At 38.9% G+C, this 19,198-nt stretch overlaps 1 pseudogene; it reads left to right on the top strand.

Moving 5' to 3' along the window:
• Positions 1 to 17,042: 17,042 nt before the first annotated feature.
• LOC128314270 (heterogeneous nuclear ribonucleoprotein A1-like) lies at positions 17,043 to 18,834 on the top strand (annotated as a pseudogene).
• The last annotated feature ends 364 nt before the right edge of the window (positions 18,835 to 19,198 follow it).

The raw sequence follows: 19,198 nt of genomic DNA, 5'->3' as shown, positions 1-19,198 counted from the left end.
CCCCAAACAGCAAAATCTCAAGGCTATTCAAACACGCATGTAAAATTTGTCCTAAGTTTGTGTGCAGATCTGTAGGCCTTGTAGTTATAGTAATGATTAATAGAAGTTACGGAGCAAATAGAAGTTGTGACTTACTGTTCCAAGTCCTCTGCATGTATTTTAATTGAATCCTTGCAGTTACATTAGGAAGCTGTAATTATTGGCACTTTTATTTTACAGATAAGGAAATTGAGGCAGGTCACTCCAGTTCATAAAGTAGAGGAGTCAAGATTTTAGGATTTTGTTCTAACTGATTAGTATTAGCTGAAGTACATTAGATATCTTTGTTTTCAAGAAGACTGCCACTTTTGGGGTTCACAGAATACTCAGGATGAATCTGTAAATACTACTCAGAAATTAGGATAAGTTTTATTGCAATAATTCAGTCCTTCCTTTCACCAGTGCCAGGGGGAAGGAGTGGGATTACCCAGTCCAGCCTTGACGAGGGATAGAACTGACAATTGCTCCTTTTCTGGTCTTAGGCTTCCCCCAGCCTCTATCCCCAAAGGCCAAGACCTAGGGGATTATCAAGGTCTGAGGAAGATCTGTCTACCTCAAAGTAGGATAGCTACAGAAATTCTACTACAGAGGAGCTGGCCTTCCAAGCCGTACTACACATGCACGCGGGCACGCACACACACTCACACATCGCCTTTTTCCATTTCTCAAAGTAGCCATCCATCCTGAGGGAAACTTACACTTGCTAAAAAACTTCTGCACACAAAGCCTAAATATGGGGGCTTTACCTTCAGACAAAAGTTTTCACTTTAAAGCAAAGGGAGGAGAAAAGCATAGAAAACGGTCTATTCTAGCTCTGGCAGTTTATATTGGAGTTTTCATTGTCACATGTAATATCAAGTGTCAACTGGATCAGCTTTTCTAGAATAGAATCGGATGTGCTTTTTCCTAAAAATTTAAAAACCATATTGTTACCATTTCCCCTGAGGTTATCATAGATCAAATAGAGAAATGAAAGTCAAAATAAACTTCATTTCTATTATCGCCTAGCATTGTAAGGAATGTATATATAGGCTGGAATACCAGGGAAAAAGCCTGTAAAATTCCGAAAATAGAGTCACTGATGACAAATGATGGCTGTCTGAAAAAAAAAAAAATCCTATGATGTTGACTGTTCTCCCTTTTATAGTTTACCATTGATAAGTTTTTTCCCCTCCCTGTTCTTCAATTCTAATTCAAACTAAAAGAATAGCTATTTTCATTTCAAGGTTTAGAGCATCAAAAACATCCAGTTTTATTTGAAACAAGATGGTTTTATATTCAAAATCTATAATTTAGGCTTCCAACAGACTCCAGGCAATACACATGCTATTCTTTGCTCTGAACTCTTTGCCCCAAATTTGGCTTTAGAAAATTAAGTTTTCCAGTGATGTAGACAGCCACAATGAACTTTAAAGTAGTACTTTTTTCAAGCAACTCTGAGTGCCTAAGAAAAATCAGAACCCTACTTCTATCCACTCAATGGGTTTCCAAAAAAAGTGTCAGATATGGCTTAGATTTAGAATGACACCATTACAGCCCTTCTAATAGGCTTTTGTCCTTTGACCCATTCCAGTCAGTTATGCAGTGAAAAACATTACCAGTACGATCTTGGAGATGCCAATCTAAGAAAGCTACTGCTAAATTGTTCTTATTCTTATAGGCTTTTAAGTATAGATCAAAGCCTGTGGGCCATTCTCACTTCCAAAACTACACACTGAGTTCATATTTCACATAACATGGAGACTTCCTTCAGGCAATTATTAAGGGAGTCTGTATCCTGAATAATGACAAATGCTACATTTCCAGAACTGGAATCATTTTTACAGAGAATGTTAAAATATGTCATGGGATGGTATTAAACAGCATTCTGTAAAAGCCATTTGGGTGTTTCTGTGGGAAGGATAAGGACTATTGTCTGAATTTGTTCACTATATTCCTTCAATGAACACGTTAGTGTTTCTAAAACTAAAGTGTTATTAGAGAAAGTCAAAATAGGTTATGATTTAGCAGAATTACTATTGGATAATTTAACGTTACGTATTGTAGAAGAAATTTTATCAAGTAGTTTGCAAATATAAGCAGCTAAAATTTGGACTAAGGGCCTTTACCTTGGTTTTCAAAATTGCAATGCTACTATGATGGTCGCAGTCGTCACACAACAGTCGTGCTGATAAAATCTGCTGAATCAATGTCTAGATACCTAACTGAAATGACTAGTTACTAAGCTAGCACAACAGTTCTCAGTTTAGATCAAACTGATCAGTTGCCACCTGTTTAAGACTCAAAACGACCCACGACCCACTAAAGTAGTTTATGTTGCTGCAATTAAGCTGTGTGTGGTTTGTGAATGTTCTGACTGTATGAAAAACCTTACAGTCCTCAGTTTCCTGGCAATTTTGCGAGGAAGAATGGAACCTGGATTAAGCCAATCCTTGGGTTCTAAAACGTTCAAAGAAAACATTTTCTCCATTCCGAAAGTAGTTAAGCAATTTTTTGATCAGACTTCTCTGACAGACAAAAAGCCTACCTCTGAGATAACAGGCATTGGATAGGAATATGGAGAAGAGGCTTTTCAGAAGAATTTCAGTAAAGGAGATTTAAGTGAAGCACATGCCTTAGGTTTCTGTTGACATTGCTGTCCAATAGAAAGCCTCACTGGTCTAAGGATTGGCTGTCTATTAAATTGAATTCCAAGTTACAGGAGGCACTTTTTAACAGCCAACTAAACTTCACGGCTTTTTTACCCTGCTTCTACCAGTTTTGTTGAAACTAAAAATTAAAGAGCTGACATTCATCGCCTTTATGTTTTACAATAGAATGGAAGTACTTAAAATTCTTGATGCCAACAGCTTTGAAACTTTTGTGTTACCCTGGCAATGTTCACGTATTTGTAATGATGGTAAAGAATTACCAGTTAGCTATGTCTGGAGGAAAAGTCTCTGGCTTGAAGACCTTTCCAGAAGAGATTTAGCATCATTATTTCTGAAATATGACCTTCCCCAGCAGCATTTCTAATTATACTCCCAAATTAGAACTAATACACTGTGAAGACCAGACTCATCCTTGTGACTTACACCATTCCGTTCTATTGGAAAGTGAGCACTCATTGCAGCAAAAATGGTGTTAAGAATTGTGGACTGAAAAAAGGCAGCCTTTCGAATGCACCAATTCCCCTTGTTAGTAAATAACAGTGGCAGTAATTATGGGCCATAGACGGCCACATTCTCAAGCATGCTTTGAGAAAAATTCATCACTGTCAGCACTCCTGGCCTTGGTTATGTTCTGAGCATCAAGAGAAGGAGTTTGAACAAAAGTCGTCTATAGAACCAGAGTTTATGTTTAAGAAGTTTTAAGCTGCTGGATAGCTTCTCCAACAGGTTCCTTCAGAAAGGAAAATGAAGGACACCAATACATTATTTAGATGTTTTATAAATTTGCAGTCCTTGGCAACATACATTTGAAAGGATGAGATTAATAACCAGAATATCCTCACAAATGGGCTTTGAGAGCTTTGGTGTTTATAAGATCTCTCAATATTGTCCTCATAGAATTCTGGAGTCTTTTTTTTTATTATTATTCTTTTCAAACCTCCGTTAGTCCCAAGCCTCTTTTCGGCTACTTTTTTTGTATTTCACTAACTTTCATATGTATGTGTTTACTCAGGTAATTTACATCATGAAGAAAAATTGATGTCAGCAGAACACAGAAAGCAAAGGAAAAGAATAAGTCTAAGGGTTTCCTTGGAAATTCTCAGTGCTTTCATGAATTGTGTGTCTGGGCCTTATTCCAGTATTCTGATGTACAACCATGACCTCAGACTTTACCAGTGTTCAGAGCGTTTTCAAAATGTTGATACAACTACTCATCTTTCAGGGCAATAGAGGCAGATAGAAGATTTTCTTTATGTCATGCCCTTTGAAAACACAACTACTTATAAACCCAGAGGAAGATACCCAGCTGCTTGGTAAGGACACCAAATAATCAGCAACTGCTTAGCATTTACTGTATACTCCCACTCATTTATTGGATTTTCCCAACACTGAGGTAGGGATCATTGCCATTTTTCACATGGGGGAAAGAGGCACAGACAAGGTAAAAATTTGGCAGAAGTTACACAGCTAGTGAGTGGTTGAAGATTTCAGCCATCTGTACCTATATCTGGAAACCCTATGTCTTGAACCCCCTCAGACCATCTTGCTCTGAATATCCCTTGATTCCCATCAAAATGATCTTCCCGCCCTTACTTTAGGACAAATACCCATAAGCCTATCAATCATAACTGGACAATATGCCCATTCTGAAGGACATCCTTGAGCTACTCAATGTCAGAACGCTTTTCTTGTTTGAGATTTTCTGGTATGTGGTAGGCACTATACTGTACAGAGAATAGAAAACTAAAGAGATACAGTCCTTAACCTCAAAGGCTCTTGTCCCAAAGACTATACAGTCTCAGCTTTAACCAGCACATATCAGAATCATCTGGAAAGCTCTTAAATACTTGAGAGCCAGACCCATCTCAACATAATCACATCTGATTATCCAGAATCAGGATTAAGTAACTAGAATTGGCATGAATTTTTGTAAAGACCCCTGATAACTTCCTATGAAGCTAACATCAGATCATCTTCCAGTCTATTAGTAAGACTGATGATCTAGTCAAAGCAAAAACATAGCTACAAAATTTAATATCAAGTATGAAAGAGTGTGATGGGTAGCTTATAGTAGGTTTGGGGATGGATGTCAAAGAGATTTCTCTGGAGAAGCATCAATTAAGCTAATGCCAAAATAATGAACTGAATTTAGGAAGATGAAGTCACTCCTGTGAGCATTCCTGGAAGAGGGGAACATGTGGATGCCCAGGCCTTAGTGCGTTCCAGGAACAGACAAGAGCACTGTTGCCTGAGTATAACATGGGAGGTAGGAAGCCCCATATAAAACAAGTCAGGGTAAATATTCATGGCTCCTGTTACAGTCTGATAAAGTAAGGTAGAGGAGAACCTCAGCTTTAGTGTCCCTCCCCTGTATTTTTAGTTCTCTTTTCTTATAAATTCTGTCAACAGTGTGCAGAACAATAAAACCTAACGATTGATGCAGTCTCAAATGAGCACACTCAGTTTTCCTTGTAAAATAGTCCTCCTCATTGGGCATTTCACAGATTCTGCTTTGCAGGAAGCACAGAGAGGTAGCACAAGGGATCTGTAACGAGATCACAGAACCTTGGGAGCAGCCTGAGGGGCTGTAAGCCAACAGTAAAGGGCTAGTATCAAATAGCCTCTATGTGGACTTCTCTCAGTCTTCAAAATGATTTCTATTTATTGAAAGCCCCTACACAGCAATAGCCATGGACCTTATTGCTTGACTTATTGTCATCAGTCCTCTATCCCTCAGAAATGCCATTGTTCACTAAAGTATAAAGTTACCTCCCCCTAGAGTTCACCCCCCAACCAGGTGACTGGGAAAACCTTGCATTAATTTTGGTCGTGCACTAAGTATTCTCAGCCTCCTCTGGGTCTTACCACATGACAGAGGACACCATTCCTCCCCTATGAGCAGTGGGGACACATTGCAGAAAATCACTGGCCTCTTGTGTAAATCTTAACTATGGCAGGCAATCACAAAGTCACCTTGACATCATATCTTTAACTGACGTGCATAATCATTTGCAAGTCAGATACCATTTTAAAATTTAAAAATTAAACTTTCCTTTGTATCTTATGACTATACATATGTATAACATACATATCTGTATATATAGGTAGAAAATTCACTTAGTAAAAAAAATGATGCAAACAGTTAAAAAGAAAGGAGCCAAGCATCAATTCCATAAAGAAAGGGTAGAATTGACACAAACTCCCCTGAGGTCTCACATACCAGGTAACTCAAAACTTGAGGCCAAATGGGCAGGATGTAGGTCTTTGGGGCTCTCACCTGCTCTGGCTCCTCTGTAGTCAGTGTTTCTCAATGACCAGAATTCACAGTCTTTGCAGGTAAAACTTCTGGGCATGGAGCCTACCAACACTACCATGACACATGAGGACTGGATTCTGAGCATTTGAGGAAGAACTCGGAGAGGTCTAGGGAGAGGCTTTAAGAGCAAATAATCCTTTTTGGCCTGTAGGCTTTTGCCTGGGAACTCTCCAATCTTCTCCACCCTTCTCAAATTCTGTTTCCTCTCTTGTTCGTTTAAAATGCACATTCCTTCCATTAGGAAGGTGCTTTAGATCATGGACAGCCATACCTCTCAGGAACTTCATAGATTGCAAGAAAAAGAGATACAGGGTGACTCTTCTAGGTTAGATAATAAATGGTTTTTCTTCGACCTAAATAAATGGCAAAGTAACACTTCATAAGTTTCAAGTTGCTGTTAGTAAAGTAAGAAGGAGGTTCTTGATGTTTTCCAAGTTCTATGGTCCAATTTACCAATTTTCAAAACATGAGATTCAGAACAGCATCTTTACAGATGGAGATGAAGTATTTATAGGCATCTCAGATTAGTGTGTATCTTGAGATCTTGAGGTCAGAATAAACTTGACCCCCAAAACCACTGCCTTTTTTATTCATACATGAATAGTCATAAATCGATTGATGGTTCCTGACCTAATTAGGGCAAGAACCTAAGAAATACAAGAAGCATCCGAGGCAAGAAGGGACTAAAAAATCATGAAGTACAGGTATATTGACACCTGTCCTTCTCAGGTTCCTCCTGATGGCCTCGAAGGTCCTGTCAGCTCACCTTGAACATTAGAGCATATGACAAAGGCCTATTTTTCTATAGCCATAAACCTTTTGAAAGAAAAATGAACCTGCTTACTTGTTTAGAATACCAGGTTCTTTTAGGATACTTTTAGATTTGAGATTCTACAGTTTTCAATTACCCTTTCAGACTTAGACAGTCTTTTAGTGATAAGACTGATTACATTAGCTAAAATTTCAGAGAAAAGCCATATCTTATTCTAACCTGCATGATTTTTAACAGTCTAATATTTCAGAACCATGCCTGCAAATAAGGGTTATTTGATATGTACTTTTTAGTATTGGTCTGTTATGCAGAATTAAAGAATTTATACTGAAACATTAGGCAAGTGATTCAGAGGTACTGGGCTAATTTTCTCCTCCAAATATGAAGTAGGCTCCCCACTCCCACCTATAATTACCTGGTAAACAAGAGTGCAAATTTTGTTTTTAAGGTTTTTTTTTTGGGGGGGGGGTGGGACTGAGCATGAGTTGGGGGTGGTGGGGGAAAGGAGAGTATCTCAAGCAGACTCCATGTTGTCAGTGTAGATCTTGATGCAGGACCTAATCCCGTGAGCCAGGAGATCATGACCTGAGCCAAAATCAAGAGTCAGACACTTAACCAAACTAGCCACTCATATGCCCCAAATTTGATGTATTTTAAAGGCAAGAATATAACAAAAGATGTACAAGAAGCAAAACGCTGTCAATTTATCATTGTCAGCATGCTTAACAGTTCAATCATTCAATATGCAGACCTCTAGGATTACAGTATATATTAACGAAAAAAAAGTGAAAAGTTTGGCAGTAAGACAAATTAAAGACTTACAGAGACCTAGGACAAGTCGTTGTCCTTAAGTAGTTCAGATAAAAGACAGCAGCGCTTATTAAGAGATCTACTATGACATTAAGAGGTTGCCAGAGTGCTTTAGGGGACACTATGGGAGATAGATTAGTGATCTTAGAAATGGGGCCTAAATGATGAAAGTGCACTCTGCCTCAAGAATACTGCTTGGCATCAATTGCTTGGAAGGGATCAGGAAAAGAATGAAGTTCTTGTATATAACCTTCCCAGTTACCCAAGATGTAGTAGGGATCATTTTCCTTCACAGATGAGAACATGGTGGGGATAAAGCTGGAGATAATCAGTATAACAGAACTAGGGAACAGTTTATAATTCACCTCAGATCAAAAGCTAAAGTATATGCTTCATTTTACTTTACATTACCCTAAAAAAGACAACTGGAGATAATTGTGAGAAAGTTGGATGGGGTCATATTATAGGTCATCTTGAATGCCTTTTAAGAATTTACATTTTAACTTCAAAGTAATATGGAGTCACTGAAGGTGTATGAATTTGGAAGGATCAAATAAATTGCCTTTATTAAGTACCAAAGTTCAAGAGAGAAAGGTGTTGTCGTCCAAGCTTCCCGTTCTTTATTTGGGGGACACAGATTTTTTTCATGGGTTTTTTTTTTTTTTGGGCAGGGGGGCAGGGGGAAAATATGTAACTTAGTTCTTGAGGCATTTATTATTCTCTGGTTTGAATCCTGATTAAACTGATTTGTAGGACTTCAGATAAGTTGCCTCAGTTCTCTTTAAAATGTGGATAATACCTAGTTTGAGAGTGTTGTATGAAAATCAAATAAGCTAGTATGTATAGAGTGGTGACAATATGTCTTGACATATTCATGTTATTTTGTACTATGTAGTGTGTACTTTTATTCTTAATCAATTTTATATTTAGTATAATTATCTTGTTACATTTCAAAAAAGATCTAAAACACCTGAAAAAATAGGAGGAGAAATTCTGGTATATAGGGTAAGGAATTCTAGTAATAGCCATTAACAAATCAATGCTTACAACAGCTTACCTCTACTGTTAGGATTGCAATAACCTGGTACAGCTAGTATAAAAATGAGTTTAATGTTCTTAATGGGAGAGACATGAATTAGTCAACAATCCTTTTCAAATAACTTTTAGCATTGGCAAATACTGGTATATAGTTTGTGTTTAGGCAATGCAGATGAACAAAATTCTAACAAAAAGTAACAGATGTTTTTGGTTAAGTTGTGCAGTCAAGAGAGCTGGAGCTAATGCACAGTTTATATAAATGTAAAAACTTTTATATTACATTTTCAAAATTAACAGAACTGTATCCTAGGACAGTACATGTCATTTGATTTTATGAAGGTCATTTTGACAATGACAAAAATATGTCCAGTGTGTTTTGAAAGCATGGAGTAGGGAGACCAAACGCCAGTAAAGTCAGAGAAGACTATTTAGAGACAATCTGGCAGCTGTCAATGCAGCAGAAGTGGGATGTAGAAAAGTACATACGTATATAGATACGGCAGGTATAGTTTTGACAGTAACCTATATGTTCAGAGTTTTAATGTGATGGGACAGACAAGTTTATAATGATCTTTTCTCTTGTTCATTAGAGTTAATACCCAAGATGTGCTTATTCAAAATTTAGTGATATGCAATTGAAGACCTCCATATTTGCTTTACATTTGAGAATGCTTAAAATGAGAACACTGGACATTGTAGATTTGAAGGAATGGAAGAGGAGAAAAACAACAAAGGGGAGAGAACTGAGGACAGATGAGCCAGTTGGCAAACCTTCACGAAGTTTAAGAGGATTTGAGAAACACCATTATTTGCATACCAGCATCCATTCCTCATTATTGACAAATAAATTCAACCCCATTTTTGTGGAGGTGGCAATATATTCAGGAGAGGAAGGCTTCTCTAGAGCTCCAGTAAATGAATCAGTTAGTCAAAACTGATCACAGTTTAGTGTTTAATCACTTCCAGTAACTGGTTTTGGAGTATACTTCCCTGTCCTGATCAATGAAACTTAAGAGCCATTCTACTGGGAACATAAGGAATGTGGCTTCCATTAAAAAAAAAACAAAAACAAACAAAAACAAAAAACACACCATGCTCTCCCTCCCCCACTCCATAAGGAGAGACCTGCAAGAAACCATATGTTCTTCCTTTAGGTGGTCAAAAAAAAAAAAAAAAAGTGATTTGGCCATAACCCCGGAAGCCTGAAGATTCACTACTGCTGGGCTATCTCATTTTCACCAAGGTTGTAGAAAGTTCCTGACAAGCTATTTTCAGAGTGAAAAGCATATGAAATACTTCTCAGGCCACATTAAAAAGTTTAAACTTTCTACTATAACCATACAGGAATCACTAGATTAAATACTTGAAGTGACATGGTCAAGGTTGCACTGTAGACAGTCCAAGTGGGGACTAGAAAGGATTCAAAATACTTGGGTCAAGAAAAATCAGCAAGGAAGAACATAAAACTCAACAGCCCCCAAAATTTAAAAACGGGCAGAAGGCATGAACAGAAAATTTCTCCAAAGAGGACCTAGAGATGACAAACAGATGTGAAAAGAGGCTCCTCACTTATCAGGGAAATGCAAATGAAAACCCCAATCTCACACCTGTTAGAATGGCTAAAATTAACAAGAACCAGGAGGTGGCAAGGATGTGGAGAAAAAGGAATCCTTGTACACTGACGATGGGAATGCAAACTGGTGCAGCCACTGTGGAAAACAGTATGGAAGTTCCTCAAAAATTTTAAATAGAACTACCCTATGATCTGGCAATCACACTACTGGGTATTTACTCCCAGAATACAAAAACACTAATTCAAAGGGATACATGCACCCCTATGCTTAAAGCCACTTGATTTACAATGCTCAAGGTATGGAAGCAGCCCAAGTGTCCTTGAATAATTGATAAAGATGCAGTGTGTATGTACACACACACACTTATTTAGTGATGAAAAATAATGAAATCTTGCCACTTTCAACAACATGAAGCTGGAGCTTATAATGCTAAGCAAAGTCAGTCAGAGAAAGACAAATACCATAGGATTTCACTCCTATGTGGAATTTAAGAAACAAAAGGAGCAATGGCAGGGGTGGGAGGACAAGAAACAGACTCAACTATACAGAATTGATGGTGGGGGGGGGGGGTGGTCCATGACTCATGGCCCATGAGTTCAAGCACTGCATTGGTCTCTGTGCTGACAGCTCAGAGCCTGGAGCATGTTTCGGATTCTCTCCCCCCACCATTCATGCTCTCTCAAAAAAATGAACATTTAAAAACTTAAAATAAAAGAAAAAAGCAAATAGTCAATGTAGTCAAATATCAGGACATAGAGATGGGATGGAAAAGGGCAATTTTATAGAATGTTTAATAGTTGCATTTAAAAGCAATTGATGTTATCACAAATAAAGATGGAGTTAAAAATTTCATAGTTAAGTACTTTTTCAGGGAGCACTTAAAATTACAATTCCTAAAAAAAAGAAATCACTTATCTAAGACACACACATTATGTATTCAAAATTCAGAAGTCACTATTTTAAGATGTATTTTTCCCAAGAAATCACAGCATGCTATATTGAATGAACAGAGAATAAGGCCAAATTAGAGTTTTGTGCAATGGATTTGTTCTTTTATCATTATATGTAGACTGAGGGGGAAGTTGTTTTCTTGGAATTACCTACTCATTTTTAAAAGTGTAATGTTAAATCCAGATTCTTTACATAATCAATCATCTGATTACAATGCTTAGAATTCATACCAATGGAATACCATTAAAATATTTAGCAATATTGAGATAATTGTGTTTACTTCAAAGTATTCTCATTTTAATATGTGAAAACTACACTTTCATACATTTTTTATACTTTCTTTAGCATGCAATAAAGAGTTCCTTTCAGATGCTAAGAAAATCATACTTTTCAGTGCCAAATGAAAAAGTTGGATCTTGGATGCCAACATAAGTTTTAGTTAATGTAGAAAATTAAGTGTTGCTCATTTAAAATGTTTTAGATAAGTAGGTCAGAAGTTTATTAAAACAGATCTACTTTAATACGTATCAACATAGGGGGATTCACAGGTGGCTGAGAGAACTCAGTGCTATACTTGCAATTAGAAGGATCCTGAATATACAGGAACAACTTTCAGACAATAAGATATTTAAGAATTATGACAAGACACACTCTACAAAGCTGATTTTCTTATGTTAGTTTAATAAAACATCTCATTAACTGATACCCAATTAAGGTTTATCCTCATTTGTCTCCCAGTGGACTATTTCATCTGTCAAACCACACTCTGGAAGAACCATGTATGTTTACTGGATTGTGTAAGCAATCCTGTGTTTGTGCATGTAGTTTCCTGTGCAGGTTTGTAGATTTGCATGTGTGTCAGACTTTTCTGTACTCAGTACTGTGCTAGCATGAAGAGTAATAAACAAGGTAGACAGGGACGGTAAGCTCTCAGGGCAGGAGCCAACAGGGGATATGGATATCAAAGGTAGGGTTATAAATATGATGGGGATATATGGAGCTAAGTGTTTTAGGAGGATATATTGTTCTGGGATCAGTCTTTTCTGATCAAGTTTAAGGATTAATGGAACAAACTAGAAAAATACACGCAAGAGTGCATTAGAAATGGGATGGGAGGCTGCAGGATAGAGGACACAGTATTGAATTCCAGTAGCTTCTGCAATCACTGAACCCTGCAGGGATACCAGCCAGTTATCTGCAAGTAGACCTAACAATGCTTTGCCTCACAGACCAACCATGCAGACTTGCTTCCTACCCCAGTTATTAAAGTTTTAATATGCAACACTTGCTTACATATACAACTGGAAAGTGCAAGGGAATTCTAATTTTTCCTCCTTCCTCGACCAGATAAGCTATCCTGGAAAGCTGTTGTCTTTCAAAAGACAGTCTGGCAATAGCATACAGTCTTGATAGTAAAGTGTGGCCGGTTAAGTAACAAGCTATTAAATCTGTTCCTCTTCGTATCTGGCTCACTCTTATGTGCTTGCTTTCTGCAATTCACAAAAGCACAGAAAACTTTTCCTCAGGCTTATGGTTTCTGGGAAATCCAGGCACAGTATTCTTTCTTCCCCCCACTATGTGGCCTTAGCATAGGGTAATGCCACTAGGTGACTCACTGATCTAGTAGAAATTGGGAGGTCTTTGTTGGTGTTAAATGGGCAGTGATGACTGTAGTGCCATCATAATAATTAAGACTTTTACTAGTGCTTCTGGTTCAAAGTGGTGACATGAGAGAATCCTGAAATCACTTGTTCTCATGGACATGAGGCAGCTTCAGGGTGATGTTGGGGTTCGTGGTGTCTGGAGCTGATGGCCATGAAAGAATTCTTGAAGAGGTCTTTGGTGGAAAAAGTGATTTTATTGAAGTATGGGACAAGAAGGGGGGGGGGGGGCAGAAAGAACTCTGCAGGACCCTGTGGAGAGACTGCTTATATAGTTGGGACTTGAGGGAGGGAAAATCCAGGGGAAGTTTCCAAAGAGATTTTCGTATGCTAAAGACGACTCACAGGATACTGGAGGCCTAGCTATTGTCAAGCTAAGGTGGTTTTTCCTCTAGCAAAGCATTAGCATTACGACAGTAGAGAGTTCCTGGAGAAACGTTTTTACTCTGCCAGCCTCGTGTTTGTCAACAGACTGCCAGTTATAAGGAAACTTAATTTTATCTGCCATTTACTTCTGCCTTTGTTTCCTATATCAGGTAGACCAAATGTACAACAATATAGGAAACAAATTTTTTCTGAAAGAAATCCAGTAACTAGCTGAGCCACTCTTCTACTAGGCAAATGAGGGAAACACATCCAACTGGGTAGGAGAGGCTAAGACACAATCTCGGGATCAACCTCACCCCCTGAGCCCCCTACACGGCAGGCCACAATTGGTAGGGGACTTAACTTCAGGCTTCTCCCTGGGAAGATAAAATTTGAACCTCACATCTGTCACTCTAACTTCTAAGACTTGAACTGGGGAAATGAGACCCCAAAACAGCTAGTTTTGAAAGCAAACAAGGCTTGCACCCATGAGACCCACAAGGTTATAACAAACGGAGAAAATGTTGTAACAAGGCTCATGTGAACTCACCCACCCAAGGGCCCAGCGTAGAGGCAACCACTGAAAGTGTCTACCCTTTTTGTGACACTTAATTGCCCATCCTCAAGGCTTGGCCTCAGGAGCAGGTATCTAATTTAACACAGGGGACTAATCCTCCCCAGAGACCTCAGAGGGCAGGCACTGTGATTAGTCTTCCTCTGCCTTGCTCCAGGTCACCATTATCTTCTGAAAATGACCTAGTAGACCTGTGATACTCCACTTTTTGCCACATGGTCACAACTTGATCACCTAGCTCTGATTGCCAAGTAGGGCTTACATCTGTGGACCCCACAGCACTGCATCAAATGGAGGAAGCCCACCCTCAGGGCCCAGCACAGTCACAGCAGATTGAAATGTGCCCCCAGGCATGCTATTATCAGCTTACTTTCATAGCTGTCCTCTGGAGGATCAGGCTTATTAAACACATCTCAAAAGTGACTCAACTCTTCAGGGATCAGAGACATGAATAGGTACCACCCTGGCAGTCTCCCTCTGCCCTACCGCAGGTGGCAGGGTGTTTGAGAAAGGAGCATGCATACACATCAGGCGCCCTGGCTTTTGTGGCTACTGCCCAAAGGACACATCCCCTAATAGTCTGGCTCTGGTGTCTATGGAGGCACAGGGCTTGTATTCACAGGTTCAATGGGACAGTGGCAAACAGTTAACTGGGTACTACTCCAGAACTTCAAGCAGACGCAGCAAACACACACCAACCGGTCTCCCTCTGAAAGATGTAGATTAGCATACTTTAAGAGCTACTGCCTGAGTGTCTAGAACTCAGAGGTCCTCCCCTTTGGGACACTGACAGGTATTGTCACATCCTCAACTACTGGGAGACACTAAGAATCAGGTAGACTTCTTAGGCAATGAAAAAATGTTTGAGAGTCAAGAGCTAAGGCAGAGTTGACCAGTAAAGTCCATCTCCTACACATGGCCACTCCTTCAAGACCAGGAGATTTGGTTGTTTTACCTGATGCATAGAAACCAACACCATCAAGCAAAATGAAGAGGAATAGGTTCCAACTTTAAGAACAAGATAAAACCTAAGAAAAAGACTTGAAAGAGAGATAAGGAATTTACTGGAGTTAAAAATAGCACTAAGAATTAACCAGAATATAGAAATATCAAATAGAAGTCCCAAATTGAATAAATTCACTGAATTAAATACATTCAATAGATTAAAAAAACAGACTAGATGCAGCAAGGGGGAAAAAGCATCATTGAACTCCAACACAGGGCAATGGAACTTGCCCAATCAGAGTAAAGAGAAGGTAGCTTAATAGGGATTTACAGGAAAACATCAAGCAGATTAACATTCATATTATCAAGATCCCAGAGAGAGAAGACAAGGCAGAAAATGTGAAGAAATAATTTCTGAAATCTTCCCTTATCTGGAGAAAGGCATCCAGATCCAAGAAGGCCAGAAAGCTCCCAATAAGGTGAACCCAAAGAGACCCTCACAGAGACACATCATTAAAGTGCCAAAAGGTAAAGACAAGGAATTATTTTTTAGGTTGGGGGGGGGGGCAGAGAAAGAGAAGAAAAGGGAGACACAGAATCTGAAGCAGGCTTCAGGCTCTGAGCTGTTAGCACAGACCCCAACATGAGGCTCAAACTCACAAAACCATGAAATCATAACCTGAAGTCAGAAGCCTAACTGACTGAGCCACCCAGGTGCCCCTCTTCCCCGCACCCCCCCTCCCCGCCTTTTAAGTTTAAGAGACAAGGAATCAAAAGCAGCAAAAGAAAAACTTGTTACATACAAGAGGACCCCCATAAGTCTATTAGATTTTTCAGGGAAATTGTGCAGGCCCCAGAAGAGAGTGGCACAAGTATTCAAAATGCTGGGGAACCAAAAAAAAAAAAAAAACCTGCCAAACAAAACTTCCCAACAAACTTGCCCTTCAGAATTGAGATAGTTTTGCAGACAAGTTAAATAAGTTCACCACTAGACTAGTCTTGTGAGAAATGGTGGAGGGACTTTGTTTCGCTGAAAAGAGCACTAATTAGAACAAAAATTGTAATCCTTAGTGGTAAAGATATAGTTAAATTTAGAATGTTGTCAATTCAATGGGTTAATTACTTATAAAGCTAGCATGACATTTGAAGATTTTAGCAAAAATAACTATAGCTGTAATAACTGGTTAGTGGTTACACAAGATAAAAAGATGTAAATTGTGACAAAAGATAAACATGGTGGGAGAAGTCAATAAAAATACAGATCTTTATAATGCACTCAAACTTAAGTTGTAATCAACTTAATACTGTAATCAACTGTAATACACTGTTACATAGAAGTTGTTTTACAGAAGCCTCATGGTAACCACAAAGCAAACCCTATAGTGGATACATGAATGATAAAGGAATTTAAGCAGACGGCTACAGAAAAATCACTCAAGGCAGAGTAAGAGAACATGAAAGGAATAAAGAAATTACAAATAGCCAGAGTGTAAGAGCAGTAATTATGTGCTTACTGCTTTAAATGTAAGTGGATTAAGTTCTTCAATCAAAGACAGTGGCTGAATGTATGATCCTCTCTATGTGCGGTCTACAAAAGACTCGCTTCAGGTGAGAAATAGACGGAGAAAAAAAAAAAAAAATCAATGGATGGAAAATTATTCCATGCAAAGAGAAACAAAAAGAACAGTGGGTAGCTATACTTCTACCAGAAAAAACAGACTTTGAAACAAAGACTGTAAGAGGCAGTAAGGTCATTCTATAATAAAGGAGTCAATCCAGAGGGTAACATTTGTGAAGTACCCAACAAGAGCCCTTAGATCTATACAGCAAATATTAATGCACCAACAGGAGAAAGAGAGAATAGTAGAAAACTTAAGTACCTCAAGTCAATGGATATAGCATCCAGACAGAAAAATTTAAAAATTAGGAAATATTGGCCTTAACGGACACATTGTATCACATAACCTTGACAGACATACATAGAACATTCCAGCCAAAAATACATTAAGTGCACATTGGCCATTCTCCAGGACAGAAATGTTAGGCCATAAAACAAGCCTTAAGAAGTTTAAGGTTGAAATACATCAGGCATCTTTTACTAAGCACAATGGTATAAAACTAAAGATTAAAGTTTTTGGATTTATGCTACCAGCAAATGAAACTAAAAGTAGGACCCCAAACTAAAGTTTCACACAATGAAAGCCAAGAAAATTAAAAGGCAACCCCCAAATGGGAGAAAGTGTCTGCAAATCTTGTATCTAATACCCCAAATATATAAAGAACTCCAACTCAAAAATACAGTTAAATGAGAAAATCTGAATAGACATTTTTCCAAAGACATACGGATGGCAAACAGGTATGTGAAATGAGGCTCAACATCACTAACCAGGGAAATGCAAATAATAACTGCAATGAGATCACTCTACACCTGTTAGAACGGCTATTATCAGAAAACAAGTGTTGGTGAGGATGTGGAAGAATGGGAACACTTCTACAATGCTGATGGGAACATAAGTGGGCACAGCCACTATCAGAAACTTTATGAAAGTTCCTTAAAAATTAGTACTATTATAGGATCCAGTAATCTACTTCTGGTTATTTTTCTGAAGGAAATGAACACTAAATGGAAAATAGACCTGTATGTCCTTGTTTATAACAACCAGGAGATGGAAGCAATCTAAGTGCCCACTAATGGATAAAGAAAATGTGATCCATACAGAATATTAAGCCATAAAAGGAAATCCTTCCATTTCTAATATGGGTAGACCTTGAGGAAATTACACTAAGTGAAAGAAGTCAGAAAGAATTACTGTAGGATCTTACATGCAGAATAAAAAAGAGCTCGTAAACATAGAGCACTTTAGTGGTTGCTGGAGATTGGGGTGAAGGTAGAAAAATAAAGTACAATCTTTGTTATAAAACTAGTCCAAGGGATGTAATAAAGAACACAGGGACTATAGTTAGTACTGTATTGTATAATCAAAAGTTACTAAAGGTAGATGTGAAAATTCTGATCCCAAGAAAATAAACAACAAGCAGGGATAGAGGTTAAGTAGACTTTGTGGGGATCTTTTAGCAGTATTTACAAATATCAAGTCATTATGTTGTACACCTGAAACTAATGCAATGTTATCTCTCCATTATAGCTCGTTTTAATAGAAAAAAAATCACAGTGCCTGTGTGCTAAAACATGTCACAACCAAGACGACAAAAACAAACCACATAGCTTTGTTTAGGTAGTGGCAGAGTGATTGTATCCAAGGGATCAGGTAGCTTTTCTGCCCACGGACGCCACTGGCTGCCTGAGGAAGCATGGTCTCCCCACCCACTCCCCATCATTGTCTAAGTCAGGGTCTCCCAAAGAGCCTGAACAGCTGAAGAAGCTCTTCAAAGGTTTGAGCTTTGAAACAACTAATGAGTCTGAGGAGCCATTTTGAGCAATAGGGAACGCTCATGGACTGTGTGGTTATGAGAGATCCAAACAGCAAGTGCCCCAAAGGCTTTGGGTTTGTCACCCAAACCCACTGTGGAGGAGGTGGGTGCAGCCACGAACACAAGACCACACAAGTGGATGGAAGGGTTGTAGAACCAAAGAGGGCGGTCTCAAAAGATTCTCAAAGACCTGGTGCCCACTTAACTGTGAAAAAGGTTGTTGGTGGCCCTAAAGACGACCCTGAAGACCATCATCGAAGAGATAATTTTGAGCAGTATGGGAAAATTGAAGTGATTGAGAGGACGAGTGGCAAGACGACAGGCTTTGGTTTTATAACTTGAGGACAGTGACTCCGCAGGCAAGATCGTCATTCAAAAATGCCACACTGTGAATGGCCACATCTGTAAAGGAGAGTCCTAGTTAAGCAAGAGATGACAAGCACTTCTTCCTTCTCAGAAGTCGTTCTGGAAATTTCGGTGGCCGTCATGGAAGTGGTTGTGGTTTTGATGGGAATGACAACTTTCATCAGGGAGGAAACTGAGGTAGGTGGGGTGGCTTTGGTGGCAGTTGAGATGGTGGTGGATATAGTGGGAGTGCAGCTGGCTGTAGCAGATTTGGTAACAATGGAAGCAATTTGGGAGGTGGCTGAAGCTATGATGATTTCGGCAATGACAACAATCAATGGTGAAATCTTGGACCAATGAAAGGTGGAAATTTAGAGGCAGAAGCTCTAGTCCCTATGGTGATAGAAGCTAGTACTTTGCCAAACCACAAAACCAAGGTGGCTATGGCGGTTCCAGCAACAACAGCTGTAGCTACGGCAGTGGCAGAAGGTTTTAATTACTGCCAGGAAACAAAGCTTAGCAGGAGAGGAGAGCCAGAGAAGTGACAGGGAAGATACAGATTACAACAGATCTGTGAACTCAGCTGAGCACAGTGATGGCAGGGCCCAGCTGCTACGAAGATGCCATGTTTTAGGCAATACCTAGGTGTCTGGGCAAAACCTGGAGAACTGTATTTGTGATGGTTTTATAGGTTATCTGAGTTTCTGTTCTGTGGAAAGTATAA

The sequence above is a fragment of the Acinonyx jubatus genome, chromosome A1 (assembly GCF_027475565.1).
Source record: "Acinonyx jubatus isolate Ajub_Pintada_27869175 chromosome A1, VMU_Ajub_asm_v1.0, whole genome shotgun sequence".
Taxonomy (NCBI): Eukaryota; Metazoa; Chordata; class Mammalia; order Carnivora; family Felidae; genus Acinonyx; species Acinonyx jubatus.
Note: the sequence above shows the minus strand (reverse complement) of the source record. Positions and strands in the feature narration are given on the sequence as shown.